This window comes from Pteropus medius, unplaced genomic scaffold (assembly GCF_902729225.1).
Source record: "Pteropus medius unplaced genomic scaffold, Ma_sr-lr_union100, whole genome shotgun sequence".
Lineage (NCBI taxonomy): Eukaryota > Metazoa > Chordata > Mammalia > Chiroptera > Pteropodidae > Pteropus > Pteropus medius.
This window is the reverse complement of record NW_024349798.1, coordinates 11,627,326-11,641,586: the sequence shown is the minus strand read 5'-3', so window position 1 is coordinate 11,641,586 and position 14,261 is coordinate 11,627,326. Positions and strand designations below refer to the sequence as shown.

Sequence of the window (14,261 nt, the reverse complement as noted above, 5' to 3'; positions counted from 1 at the left end):
TTCCCCATCTTAACCAAGAACTCATTTCATATAGCCTCTAGCCTCAATCCAAAACCAACGCCAACCTTAATGGTGAAAGCTGGCATTCACAGGGCTCCCGTGATGCGTTGGGCGTTGTGCTAAGTGCTTTGTATTGATTCTTGGTTAACCTTTACTTCAACCTGGTAAGGGAGGTGCAATTATTAATCTCATTCCACAGATGAAGGGACTGAGATTGAGGCTGAGAGTTCACAGAGCGTGTCCAAGGTCCTACAGCTCGTACAGGGCAATGGGGAGTGGGGGAGGGGAGGAATAAAGGATTTAAAAGTAAAAAAAGTGAGACCAGACTTATGTTAAAGGAGAAGAAAAAGTTAAGCTGCGAGAAGACCAGAAGGAAGGCTCTTGCAATAATTCAGAGGGAGGTGATGAACAGAAAGTGGGCATGATACAAAGCGGTGAACACAAGACAAGCTCAAGTGCATAAGATGTTATGGCTAATTCTGTAGTATAAGCGATGCATCCACAGATATTTGGTGAGTACCTACTATGTGTTAGGCACGCAGCTGGGCAGTAGAGATACAAAAGACAATGAAGAAATAAAAGTCTGATCATAAACAAATAAGCAAACAAAATAATTACCAACTGTATTAGTTTCCTAGGTAACAAATTACCAAAACTTGATGCCTTAAAACAACAGAAATTTATTTTCTCACAGTTCTGGAGACCAGAAGTCTGAAATTAAGGTTGGTTCTGTCTGGAGGCCCTAGGGGAGAATCCTTCCTTGCATCTCCCAACTTCTGGAGGATGCCAGCAAGCCCTGACAATCTCTGGCTTATGAATGCCTCACTCCAGTCTCTGCTTCCGTCTTCATATGGAGTACTCCCTTAAGTCCACCTATGTGCAAATTTCCCTCTTCTTATAAGGACACCAGCCAATGGAGTAGTCCCCACCCTAATCCAGTGTAGGGGTTCAGAATGTGTCACTCCAAGATGTGCTGCATTCTGTGGTACGCAGATTACTCATAGCTAAAGGCAACCAAAACCCTGTGGGCTCAAGAGAAACATCTGCCCCTCCCCTTAAACTACCTGGAAGAATTTGAATTAGGGGCTTTGCCCATAATAAGAGATTACCAGAGATAACCTTTATGACCTACCTGTAGGGCAGGACAAAATTCTCATTACTGAACATCTGCTCTCCTTATCGTCCTGCAATGACCTTCCTCCCCCGAAGTCCCAGGCACCTTACTTCAACCCTAGCTAAGAATGCCATATCAACCTCATTTTAATTTTCTGTCTCCAAACCTCTCATTGTGTGGGGTCACTGACTCTCTGATGTAAGTGGAGTTCCCTGGATACATATATAATTTTATTATGTTCTCTTGTTAATCTGTCCCACGTAGATCTAATTATTAGACCAGCCTAAACAACCTTGAGGGTAGAGAAAAGTTTCTTCCTTCTTCACACCAGTATGACCTCGTTTTAACTTGGTTATATCTACAAAAACTCTCTTTTTAAATAAGGCCACATTCACAGGGACCAGTGGTTATAAATTAGACATACATTTTTAGAGGACATAATTCAACCCAGTGATAAGTTGTAAAAAGGAAATTAAATAAATGCTACCACTTAAAAGAAAGGAAGACCTGCTATCACTTAAAAGAAGGGGAGACCTGCTTAGATGATCAGGGAGGGCTTCTCTGAAGAACTAGCACTTCAGCAAAGTCATGAAAGGTAGAGAGGTTCAGGCTCATAGTAGTCCTGGCAGAGGAAGCAAATGCCCTGAGGTCACGTAGAGCTTGCAAACAGATGAGAACTAAAAGCAAGCCAGTGTGCCTGCAACAAAGTCCGGCCAAGAAAGCTGGGCAGGCAAGGACCAGTTTGCGGGCACCACGGGAAGGAATTTGCATATTTTCCCACATGCAACGGGAAAACAGCCACTGAAGGATTTTAAGCAGAATAGTAACAAGATCTGATTTGCTTTTGTAAAAAGCTCATTCTGCGTGCAGTGTGAGAACAGAATGCAGTGGGGGAAAAGGGGAAGATGCAGACAGTTAAGAGGGGACTGCTGTACCCCCATCCCAAAAAAGAGAGGCCAGGGTCATAGGAGCATCAATGTAAGATGTGTTTGGAAGATTTACTGAAAGTTTGAAATGATGTAGAGAGAATAAGTTAGAGAAGTCAGTGATGAGCGCTTTGCTATGGGGAGTGTGAGAGAGTGACGATGAGCCTGAATGTTTCATTGAAGAGCCACTGGATGAGTTGATATCACAAAGTCACTGAAGGAACTAAGATTAGTGCGGGGAGAGGGTCTCAACGCAAAATGATGGCTGAGCCTTGACACATGTCAAAGCTTGCATTTGGAAATCTCCCCCATCATCTACCTTTATTTAATGAGTCAGAGAGGGAAAATAATTTTGCCTCCATTCTGGGTTCTTGGCTGAGACACAGAGTAACAAGAGAAAAACAAATTTCATTATGTATGTGAGTATGGGCACCTCCACAATGATACAGAATCCAAGACATGACCAGAGTAGAAAGCTTTTACATGAAGAAACAATACATTTGAAGAATTGACAAAGCCAGGGGATTTGGGCTAGGCATAGTAAACAGTGAAAAAATAACAAGGTTTATTTATACAACCTTCCAGGCCCTAAATTCTCTGTAATAAGGATGCCTTCTACCCCACTGGTACAGGGAGGGCATCTTTCACCTGCTTTCAGGAGAATAAAGGAGGGTTAGAAAGTTCTTCTGTTTCTTGAAAATCTTTAATTCAAAGTAATCAATAGGCCAAAGCGGCATATGTGGAGGTGACGTACTCTCAACCCCACAATGAGAACAATGAAATCCTGTCTCTGGTCATTACCTAACATTTAATCTTCAGGAGGGCAAATTGCTTTCTACCAATTTTTGGCCTTCTGTAGTGCCCTGGTGGCTGAACTCTGACAATGCAGGCAGAGTAGTCAACAGCCCCAGCATCCCCGCTTGGGCAAAGTACTTGACTTTGCATGAATGCACGGGCTGATGGGATAACGTTCCTAAGGACCCAACTCTGCCCATCACTGAGCTAGAAAGACTCCCAGTCATTGCTCACACTTTCCCACTAGGAGACTCCATCACCTGGACTCCACCTCTACCTAGAAAAGTGTCATTGACCAATACTCATGCCACCTCCTCCCTGATCTTACTTCTCTGGGATTCTCCAGGCTGTCCTGCAGAGGTGGATTTATTGAGTGGCCTCTCTGCTATGACTTCTATCTGATTTACTGAATAAAAAAAAAAAAAAAAAAAAAAAAAAAATCAAAACATCAGAACCAGGGATTTGGGGTCAAAATTTCAGCTTGAGGACCTGGATTTAAAACCACAGTTTCATGACTTGCAGTGATTTCTTTAATCTCTCCAGGAGCCTCCTATTCCTCTTGGGTAGAATTAAAATGATGAAATGCCTATCTGAAGGGTCCCGGAGGCTTCAGTGAGCCGGCCTGGGGAAAGCGGCATGGTGGCTGACGCAGGGTCAGCGTTCCCGGCTCCGGTTCATGTTATTCGTGCAGGGAGAGCCATGTTTCCAGGCAGACAGCTGCAGCGATCCCTAGGCTGAGGATCAGCCGCCCCGGATGTTGCTGGGTCCTCTGCTTTCCAAATCCTGAGAACCAGTAGCCCTCTTGGCAATAATTAGAGCTCTGTGAATGAGGAGGCAGGGCTGGCAGGACCTCCTCAGTGCCTGCTATGCCTGGTGTGAAGCCAAGCAGGGATGGAGCCTGTCAGAAACCAGAGTTTTCAGAACATGGCCTGGGGGGCCCTGGGAGGAGGTTCCTGGGCAGGCCTTATGCAACACCAATACCCTCAGCCATTATCCTCCTGGAGACTGTGCTTGAGCTGTCACTGTTGTCCATATAGTTCAGTGAGGTTCTCCATCCGGATGGCTACTGAGAGCAGTTCCCCAGGAAGTAGATCTTTTTGAGACACAATGTGGCTTAAAGGAGAGAGCCCACAAAGCCAGGCTTCAACTCTGATTCTCAGCAGTGACTCAGCAGCGAAACAGACCATGCCTCGACCAGCCAGATCTCAGTGCTCGTGGAAATGAGATCGCAGGGGAAACGTGCCCATCAGCGTAGGTATTGTTCAAAGAAGCAACATCCACATGGGAGAGAGCAGATTCCCACGTGACTCACGTACTGATGGCAATTTCCTGCCAGCTTTAGGGATGAATGAAAAACAAGTGAAAACTGATGGTCAAAACAAAGCTTTTGGGTTTGTGGGGATTCTGCAGTGGACGGAAAAGGCCTGGGGCTGGCTGAGTCATCTATGTGGGTGACCGTTTTTTTCCATTCTATAAAACAAGAGTAGTGCTCCAGAAAAGGGACACGAGGAATCCGATTAAACGTTTGCACCCACCCATCAGCATCCTTGGGTAACTTTCTGTTGCCACTATCTGGAAGAACTGGGAAAGCTGGTGAATTTCTCATCCAAAGATAGCATCTCTCTAAACAGTTAAATCTTTAGAGCGGAAATGATTTGCTTCAAAATAATACGGAAGAGATGGAAGTGGGCGGGGATATAGATTAGACTAGTCCGTCTCAGTGGATACGTGATTGGTATGTGGGAAATTTTTCAACCCATAAACATTAGTTGTTTTAAAATAATAAAAAGTTTTTTAAATTATCATATCTAATACCCAATATATATCCAAAGGCTTTTTAAAGTTAATTCTTTAACCAAGCGTTCCACTTTTAGAAATTTAGCATAAAGTGATACAATGCAAATTAGTTTAAAAAAAAAAAAGCTGTTGTTTATAAAAGCAAAAAAAAAAAATCTATCAATAAGGAAGCAGTTAAAAATTACGATAGACCCATACGATAGTATACTAGGCAGTTGTTTAAAAAAGAAGGTTAAAATAAATAATAAACTAAAAAAATTTTGTATTTCAAATTACAAAGGGAAAATTTCCCTAACATATAAAAAGCTACTTCAGATTAACAACTCACCCACCAAAAAAGGCAAATATGAAAAAGAAATGTGTATATGTGTATTTGTAGATAAGCAAAAATCACAATCTGATAACATATCAGGAATGAAAATTAGTACAGCCTCTGTAGAGAGAATTTAGCAATATCAATAAATATTGCTATATCTATGTCTATAAGAATATCTATTGCTAAATTGACCCAGCAATGCGACCTCTAGTAATTTATTCAATATGCATTAAAAAAAGGGTGAACAAGGTTATTCATGGCAGCATGACTTGTGACAGCAAAAGACTGGAGACAACCTAAATGTCCATCGATAGCAGACTAGTTAAGTACACTGGAATGGAACAAAGTCAGCCGAAGCATGAACAGGGACCAGAAGCGACCATGAGAACATGAGCTTCCTAACCCATTCCCAGTTCTAACCAGACTTTGAGACTGATTCCACAGGGAATGCACCTGGGGTTCAAGCCAGTCTTTTCTAGATTCCAAGGGACAGAGAGGTTCCAAATAGCATTTGAGTACATGCAAACACAGAAGTCAGTTTCTGTGTTCTAACATGGAAAATGGCTATAATACACCATTAAGTGTCTGTGTGGTGGGGGGAATCACAGAATAGTATTAGGGAGTGATTTCATTTCCATCTAAAATTTATTTACATATATATGTGTATACATATACATATACATATACATATATATGGAAGAGAATAGACCAAGCCATTACAGCAGTTATTAAGTGCCTACTATGTGCTAGGTGATGAGAACATAAAGATAAATAAGAAATTAGAATGCTAATTCCATGAAGGAAGAGAACTTTGCTGTTTTATTTTCTATTATTGCCCCAGCGTCTGCCACATAATATGTATTCAATAAATATGAATAGAATGGAATGAGTGAAGGAAGGAAGAAAGGAAGGAAGGAAGGAAGGAAGGAAGGAAGGAAGGAAGGAAGGAAGGAAGAAGAGATAGAGTTCATCCCCCAAGTTGCTCACAATTGCTCACAGCTTAGTGTGGACACAGGTGTGTGAGCAAATGACTTTTCTGAAAAGGGACACCGTGGAGAACTCTGGGAGAAAAGGGCTCCTAGTTGGCACGGGCTTTGCATAAACTCTGTCTCATGCTATGTCATCACCACCTCCCCCCACACCTTCAGCCAGGAGAGAAGTCAGTTGCAAACTCATGGCCATGGAGCTCGTTTTCAAGCTGGTAACGAGTGCCTCCAAAATGGATCTTCGAGAGCCAGAAGCTCTTGGAAAATAATGCATTTTGTCAGTTTCTGAAGGAGATTGGCTTCAGACAACTCAAAGGTGACACCCAATGTCACTATGGGGAACTACACAGAAATCCTGACTAGTGGTTCCAGAGGAGAGAGCGATGCCTGACCCTGAGCTGTCACTGTTGTCCGGCTAGCTCTGTGAGGTTCTCAGAGAGACCGTCCTAAACAAGGAGAGCATGCCAGAACTTTCTGAAAAGATCCTCAACTCAAAAGCCAGCCCAAAGCGAGATGAATGCATTCCTCTTGGGGCTGCTATAGCTTTTTTCTGCCCGAATGAGCTGTTGACGATTTCATTTCTGGCTCCTTCTTTGATTCCTTTCTGAGAGCATTTGCTTAATCACAGTTGCCTTTGAAGAGCAGAAACCTCAAGAAGAGACACTGATTCAGGCTAAAAACTTTCCCGAGTCTAACATTTGCAGGGGGCCCTGTGCCGTCCGGATCTGGGTAGGAGTCTCTCCTCTGCCTCTTAGTGGCCATGTAGCCTTAGACGCACTCCTTCACCTCCCTGAGCTTCAGTTTTCTCACTTGTAAAATGGAGATGATGATACCCGTTTTGCAAGGTTGCCAGGTAGACTAAATGAAATCAGCTATGTGCACATAATAAAATAGAAAAAGCTTCCTGAGTGTTGCTGTCGTTACTATTACAGGTAACATTTACTGAGTCCTTATAAAACCTTGCTAAGCCTTTGACATGTACTACCTTTTTTAATCCTCACAACAGCCCTATGAAATAGCTAATATTTCTACCCGCATTGTGTAGGTCGGAAAAACAGGTCAAGAGAGAACGATCAAGGTCATGTACTAATAAGTGGCCAGGCTGGGATTCAAATCCAAGCCATTGACTTCATGAAGAGCACCTACTGTCAATCATGATATTACAATGGTTCCAGAGTGTAATTGTTAAGAAAACTATTCAAGATTAAATGTATCCAATTAAAAAATGAGCAAAGGATCTGAATAGACAATTCTCCAAGGAAGATAAACCAATGGCTAATAAGTATATGAAAGGTGCTCAACATCATTAGCCATCAGAGAACTGCACATCAAAACAGCAATGAGATACCACTTCAGATCCACTAGGATGGCCATATAAACAAACAAATAAATACCTAATAATAATAATAATAATAATAATAATAATAAAGGAAAATAACAAGCATTTGAGAAGATGTAGAGAAATTAGAACTTTCACACATTGCTGGTAGGAATGGTAAGTAGTACAGCTGCTTTGGAAGACAAACTGCCAGTTGCTCAAAACGTTAAACATAGAGTTACCAGATGACCCAGCAATGCCACTCCTAGGTGTATACCTAAGAGAATAAAAACATTTGTCCACACAAGAACTTGTACATAGATGTTCATAGCAATATTACTCTCTATACTCACATTACTCTCTGTTCATAGCCGAAAAGTGGAAATAACTTAAATGTCCATCAACAGATGAGTGCATAAACAAAATGTGGCACATCCATACAATGGAATATTATTCAGCCATAAAAAGGAATGAAGTACTAATACATGCCACAACATGGATGGGCCATGAAAACATTATGCACAGTATAAGAAGGCAGTGACAAATGACCACATGTTGTATGATTCTGCTTATATGAAATGTTCAGAACAGGCAAATCCATAAAGACAGTAAGTAGATTAGCGGTTGCTGGGGGCTGGGGAGCAGGTGTTGGAAGGAAATGAGAAGTGACTGCTAATGAGTACAGTTTCTTTTGGAGATGAAGAAAATATTCTAAATTGATTGTGACAATGACCGCCTAATTCTGAATACATCAAAAAAAAATGAATTGTTCGCTTTAATTTTGTAAATTGTATGATATGTGAATTATATCTCACTAAAGCTGTTTTCAAAGAAAAGATTCAATGTATAACTAAATTTTAAGACCACTGTATTTGCCACATAACTTACACACATCAAGCAATCCTCACTGAGACACACATCGCAGTTTTTAGTCAAAAAAGCATTATTTCATAGACCAGGTCCTAGGACAGATATCGATTGAAAGTCTAAGGACTCACCAATGAATGACCCAACTCATTCCAGCCACGTGCCAGACCGAGTCAGTTGCCCGAAGGCTGGGGGGCTGAGCAGAGCCCATTTGGACACGCAATGGTAGGTCTCCCTTGTAGATCCCTCAGTTAAGTTGCTCCCAGCCTGTCTTTATGGCTGCTGGCAGTGGTGTTTTATTACCTTGACGAGAAATCTGCAAGGTTTATTCTTTTGTGAAACAACTTTCAATCCAGCTCTTACCATGAGATGTTCTTTGGACCATCCTGACCTGTTTCTAACTGATATAATTTCTCCAGGGCTCTAGGAAGTTGGAGGCAGGGAAACTACCTTCACCCTTACCCCTCACCCCTCTTGACCATCAGTTTACCTGCCGGACCCTAAGCCAAGCTTAACACAAAGAACCTTCTCCCCAGAGTCCAAATAAAAATTACCAAAGCATCAGCGTCTCAGGCCGTTTGGGCTGCTATCACAAAACACCACTTAAAAACAACAAGTATTTATCATTCACAGTTCTGGAGACTGGAAGTCCAAGATCAGGGTGCCAGCCTGGTCGGGTGAGGGCCCTCTCCTGGGTTACAGACTTCTCATGTCCTCACCGGGAGGAAGCAGAAGGGAGCTCTCTGGAACTCCTTTTATGAGGCACTAGTCCCATTCATGAGGGCTACACTCTCTTGACGTAAGCACCTCCCAAACGCCCCACCTTCTAAAACCACCGCATTTGATGGTTAGGAGTTCAACATATGAATGGGGGAGGGGGCACACGCATTCAGACCATAACGATCAGTAAAAGCAGAAAGCTAAGGCCTCTACTGATCTAGTGAAGAGATCCCGCCTGGCCTTTTCCAAAGCCTCCCACACCCTACGAGGAGAAGTCAGGATGCAGTATCACACACCTTCAGGGGACAGCATTCGCATCATCGTTCCTGGGAAGGGACCCCACCCCCCAAATCGGGCAGGCATAGCCCACAAGGCTGTAATCTGCAGCTCTGAGGAAAAAAGATGCCCAAGGCAAAGAAGAGGACCCCTGTGCTCATCTTCATTTTCTCAATACAGCCGTTCGCCACATAATGACATTTCAGATGGACCACAAATACAGTGGCGGTTCCTTAAGATTACAGTGGAGCCGAAAAAATTCTTATCGCCTAGTGACGTCGCAGCCGACACGAGTGCCATAGCCGTTGTGATGCTGTAAAGTCATAGCAGTCATAATGCGGTAGGATGAAGGCTGCAAAAATCAGCGAGGCCGCGGCTGAGATGACAAACAGCTTTACCCTGGCTGTGGGTGAGGATGACACTGAGGAGCTCCTAGAGGCGGTTCCTGAGGAACTGACTAATGAGGAGTTGTTGGGACTAAAACAGGAACGCATAGCTGAAGGAGAGAAAAGAAAACTTCAGGAGAAAAAGAAAAAGAACCCCCAAGGAAATTCACAGTGCAGAGGTTAGCAAAAGCTTTTGCAGACTCGACAAGCTCCTTAAAGAGTTTGAAAACATGGACGCCAACACCGAAAGGTTTTCATGAATAGAGAAGAATGCTCATGGGGCGCTACAAGCAAAACTATGATGGAAAAAAAAAAAAGAAAAACAAATAAAGCAAACACCACAGACATATTTCTGAAAAGAGTGACATGTCCCCAAGGAGAGCCTCAGGCGGATCCTTCAGGAGGTGTTCCAGAAGAAGGCATTGCTATCACAGGAGGCGACAGCTCCATGAATATTATTGCCCTTGAAGATCTTCTAGTGGGACGAGAAGTAGAGGCAGGAGACACTGATATCAACGATCCTGACCCTGTGTAAGCTCAGGCTAATGTGTGTGTTTGTGTCCTCGCTTTTAACGAAAAAGTTTAAAAAGTACAATAAAATTTTTAAAAAGTTAAATAGAAGAAAGCCGACACAATATGGTGATAAAGAAAGAAAATATTTTTGTGCAGCTTTACAATGTGTTCCTGTTTTATGCTAAATGTTATTAGAAGAGTTGAAAAGCTTTTAAAAATCAAAAAGTTTGTAAAGTAAAAAAGTTACAGTGGGCCAAAGTTGATTTGTTATTGAATAAAAAAGACTTTTAAAATATAGTGTAGCCTAAGTGTATAGTGTTTATAAAGCATGTGATGCCACGATGCTGACAGCCAAGTGAGGAAGCACATTAATCAGATCGTCACTGTGAAAGATGACGCATTGCAACTGTGCTAAGTAGGAGTTACTACGTATTGAGAAATTATTAGTATAATATCACAATGTGGTTATGTTTTCTCAGAAAACATCCTTTTAGAGATATGTACTGAAAAACTTATGATTGACATAATAGGATGTCTAGGTTTTGCTTCAAAATAATCCTGGGGGAAGAGGTGAAGTAAAGATAAAGAAAGCTTGGCCTTTAGTTGATAATTTTGAAGCCAAGTGATACTGAGAAGAGAATGAGCTAATAATGGGAAATTTAAGAAGAGGACACTAAACTGAACCACAACACAGAATATTATTTTAGCCTAAACTAAGAAATTTATAGTAATTCCTTTGTAAGAAATAATAAGAAATTAATATCAGAATAAATCCTATTGTAGAGAACAGGGCTCCCCAACCCCCAGACCACAGACTGGTATCAGTCCATGGCCTGTTAAGAACCGGGCCACAGAGCAGGAGGTGAGCAGTGGGCAAGTGGGCGAAGCTTCATCTGCATTCGCTGCCGCTCCCCAGTGCTGGCATCACTGCCTCAGCTCCACCTCAGATCATCAGGAATTAGATTCTCATAGGAGCACAGGTCCCTGGTGCCAAAAAGGTTAGGGACTACTGGTATAGAATACATAATATACTGAGTGCCTTTCTATTTAAGTTATTAAAGTTATAGCATTTTCACTCCAAAGTATGGGTTCAGTCATTCTCCACTTATCTTTTTCTCATCTTAATAAAGTCCCGATAGTCCAAATATTGCATAGGTATTGGACAGACAGGACCTAATAGTTGGACACATAAAATAAGGTGGAGAAAATTATATGACTTTAACAACAGAGTTAAAATTCCTTCTAGGGTGAGAATTGTCTTTGTTGGTAAAGGTAACTAGATATGTGCTTGGCTTAGGGAGTGAGGTTCCTCTTCTTTCTCAGGCCTTAGAATCATATGGCACCAAGGGCTTCAAAGGAAAAGGAAGCTACTCAGGAAAAGAGAAAAAGAAGAAGCTGGGCTCCCAGGGGGAATCCTGGAGGGAGAGGATGAGGGACAGAGATAGGAGGGGAAGAGGAGATGGAAAGCTAGTGAAAAGGTAGAAACCTATGCGCTCTCTAAGATTTCCCCTAAGGTATGCACTTGATTGGCTGTTGTGGAAACTGAAGAAGTTGGATTCACATTGGATTTGGCATGGTGTTGTAAAAAGACAGCACATAAACAAACCAGAGCCCAAAAGGCATGGGAGATCAGGAAAATGTAAACATCCTGGGAAGAAGCAGAAATCAAGGGGAGGACTTTGCACTTCCATAGGCCCCGGAATGTCAGATGGAAGGTGTTTCTAAGACACTTTCATATTTCACCTTGCTCCTTTGTGCCAGGAAGGTCTCCAGTTGGCCTCTGAGTTACACACACATATCTGAATTAGATAAACTCTTATTCAATCATTACAATGGATAGCTTGGAAAAGAGATGAACTCCCAGGACTAGGCATAAAAAAAGAATAGAGGGCCAAAATAAACTGAAGAGTCACCAAGACCTCCATCCCGACCCCCAAATTTCATGTCCAGATGGCTCTATAAGTGGATTCTACCAGAGAAAAAAATCGAGACAGGGAGAGATTGGAAACTGCCCAGATAACATGAGATTGGCATAATCCTGATTCCAAAACCAGAGAAAATCGATATCAGAAAATTATAGGCCCATTTCACTTGTGAATATAGACACCAAAATCCTACATATATTGAAATATCCTTGCCTCTCAGGGACAAATCCCACTTGGTTATGGTATATAGCCTTTTATTGTGCTGTTGGATTCAGTATGCTAGAATTTTATTGAGGATTTTTGCCTCTATGTTCTTCAGGGATATTGGTCTGTAGTTGTCTTTTCAGGTAGTGTCTTTGGTTTGGGTGTCAAGGTGATGCTGGCTTCATAAAATGAGTTTGGGAGATATTCCTTCTTTCATTATTTTGGAAGAGTTTAAGAAGGGTTGATATTAGTTTTTCTTTGACTATTTGGCAGAATTCACCCATAGAGCCATCTGGTCCTAGGAGGTTTATAATTACAGATTCAGTCTGTCTATTTATTATTGGTCTGTTTAGGCTGTCTGTTTCTTCTTGATTCAGAAAATATGGTATATATCTACACAATGAAATATTATTCGGTCTTTAAAAAGAAGGAAATCCTGCCGTTTGCAACAATGTGAAAAACCTAAAGGACATTATGCTAAGTAAAATAAGCCAGAAGCAGAAAGACAAATACTGCATGATTACACTTATATGTAGAATCTAAAATAGTCAGACTCGTAGAAGCAGAGAGTAGAACGGTGGTGGCAAAGGCTAAGGGGAGGGAGAAATAGATGTTTGTCAAGGGGTATAAAGTTTCAGTTATGCCAGATGAATAAGTTCTGAAGACCTAGTGTACAACACTGTGACTACTAAAACAATACTGTATTGTATACTTGAAATTTGCTAACAAGGTACATCTTAAGCATCCTCACCACAAAGAAGGAGAAGAAGAAGAAGGAAGAAGGAGGAGGAGACATTGGAGAAGGAAGTAAATATGTGAGACAACAGATATGTTAATTAGCTTGATTGGGCAATTATTTCATAATGTATATGTATAGCAAATCATTAAGTTGTACATCTTAAATATATACAATATCTAATTGTCAATTATACTTCAATAAAGCTAGAAGGGAGGAAAATATCCTACATAGGAATAACCAACCAAATCCAACAGTGTATTAAGAAAATAATATACCAAAATCAAGTAGGGTTTCTCTTAAGAATGTAAGGATGGCTCAACATAAGAAAATCTATCATTATAATTTATCACATTGGTAGACTAAAGGGGATAAATCATATGACTGTCACAATTTATGTACAGAAAGCATTTGGTATCATCAACCAGGAATGTTATACAGTCTATAGCCATGCTACCCTGAACAAGCCCGATCCTGTCTGATCTTGGAAGCTAAGCAGGGTTGGGCCTGGTTAGTACTTGGATGGGAGACCACCTAGGAAGACCAGGTGCTGCAGGCATAAAAAATAAAAAAATAAGGGATTGTAAACTGACAAGTTCCTTGCAATCTGTGAGGTCAACCAAGGGTTGCCTCGCCTTAAAAAAATAAATAAATAATAAATAAATAAAATAAAAATAAAAAAGGCATCACTTCCATTAAAAAAAAAAAAAAAGAATGTTATACAGAGTGGGCAAAATAGTGCCACTTCCAAAATTACATCATGAGGCATTTTCATTCAACAAACACTTATTAAGTGACTGCTATGTACCAAGCACTGTGCTAGATGTGCTTCTTACATGGTACTGTTTAGCCTTCATTATAGCCTTATGCAGTAGGTTCTATTACAACCCCATTTTATAGATGCATGTTGTAAAGTATGCTCCCCCAGTGTGAGCCATGTGGCCCTGAAGCCAGTATCTTCCTCTCTGAGAAAACAAGAGCCCAGCTCTACCACGGGCCACAGGCACAATGAGTTTGCTCATCTATGTTGGAGGCCCCTGCAGGGCGTCATTTCCATTCGGTGTGCCAAGATACACCGATCAGCAAAATACAGGCCTAGAAATCAGCAAAGACAAAGACTGACACACGTTGGCTGTCACTAGTGTCCTCTCCTCCATGAGAATCTGGTTCCAGGCGGAACCCCAACTGCATTATTTATAGCTTTCCTTTCCCCAGCTACAAAGGGAACTCTGTCTGTGTACTTAGCTGACAGATGACTCACCAGAGACCAAAAAGCCGACTGACTGAGCTCTAGTGAACTGTCAGGAAGAACTGAAACTGAGGACTTGGACTGCTCTAACAGCCAGTGAAGCCCATGCTTCCGCACGCCGGAGAGAGGCCCC

At 41.7% G+C, this 14,261-nt stretch overlaps 1 protein-coding gene and 1 pseudogene across 1 annotated transcript in view; one reads left to right on the top strand and one right to left on the bottom strand.

The window, feature by feature from the left end:
• The window catches only part of TNFRSF17 (TNF receptor superfamily member 17), a 94,764-nt gene that overhangs the window by 17,590 nt on the left and 62,913 nt on the right, over nt 1-14,261 (bottom strand). The gene's annotated exons all lie outside the window — the stretch shown is intronic.
• LOC120620729 (uncharacterized) lies at nt 13,320-13,438 on the top strand (annotated as a pseudogene).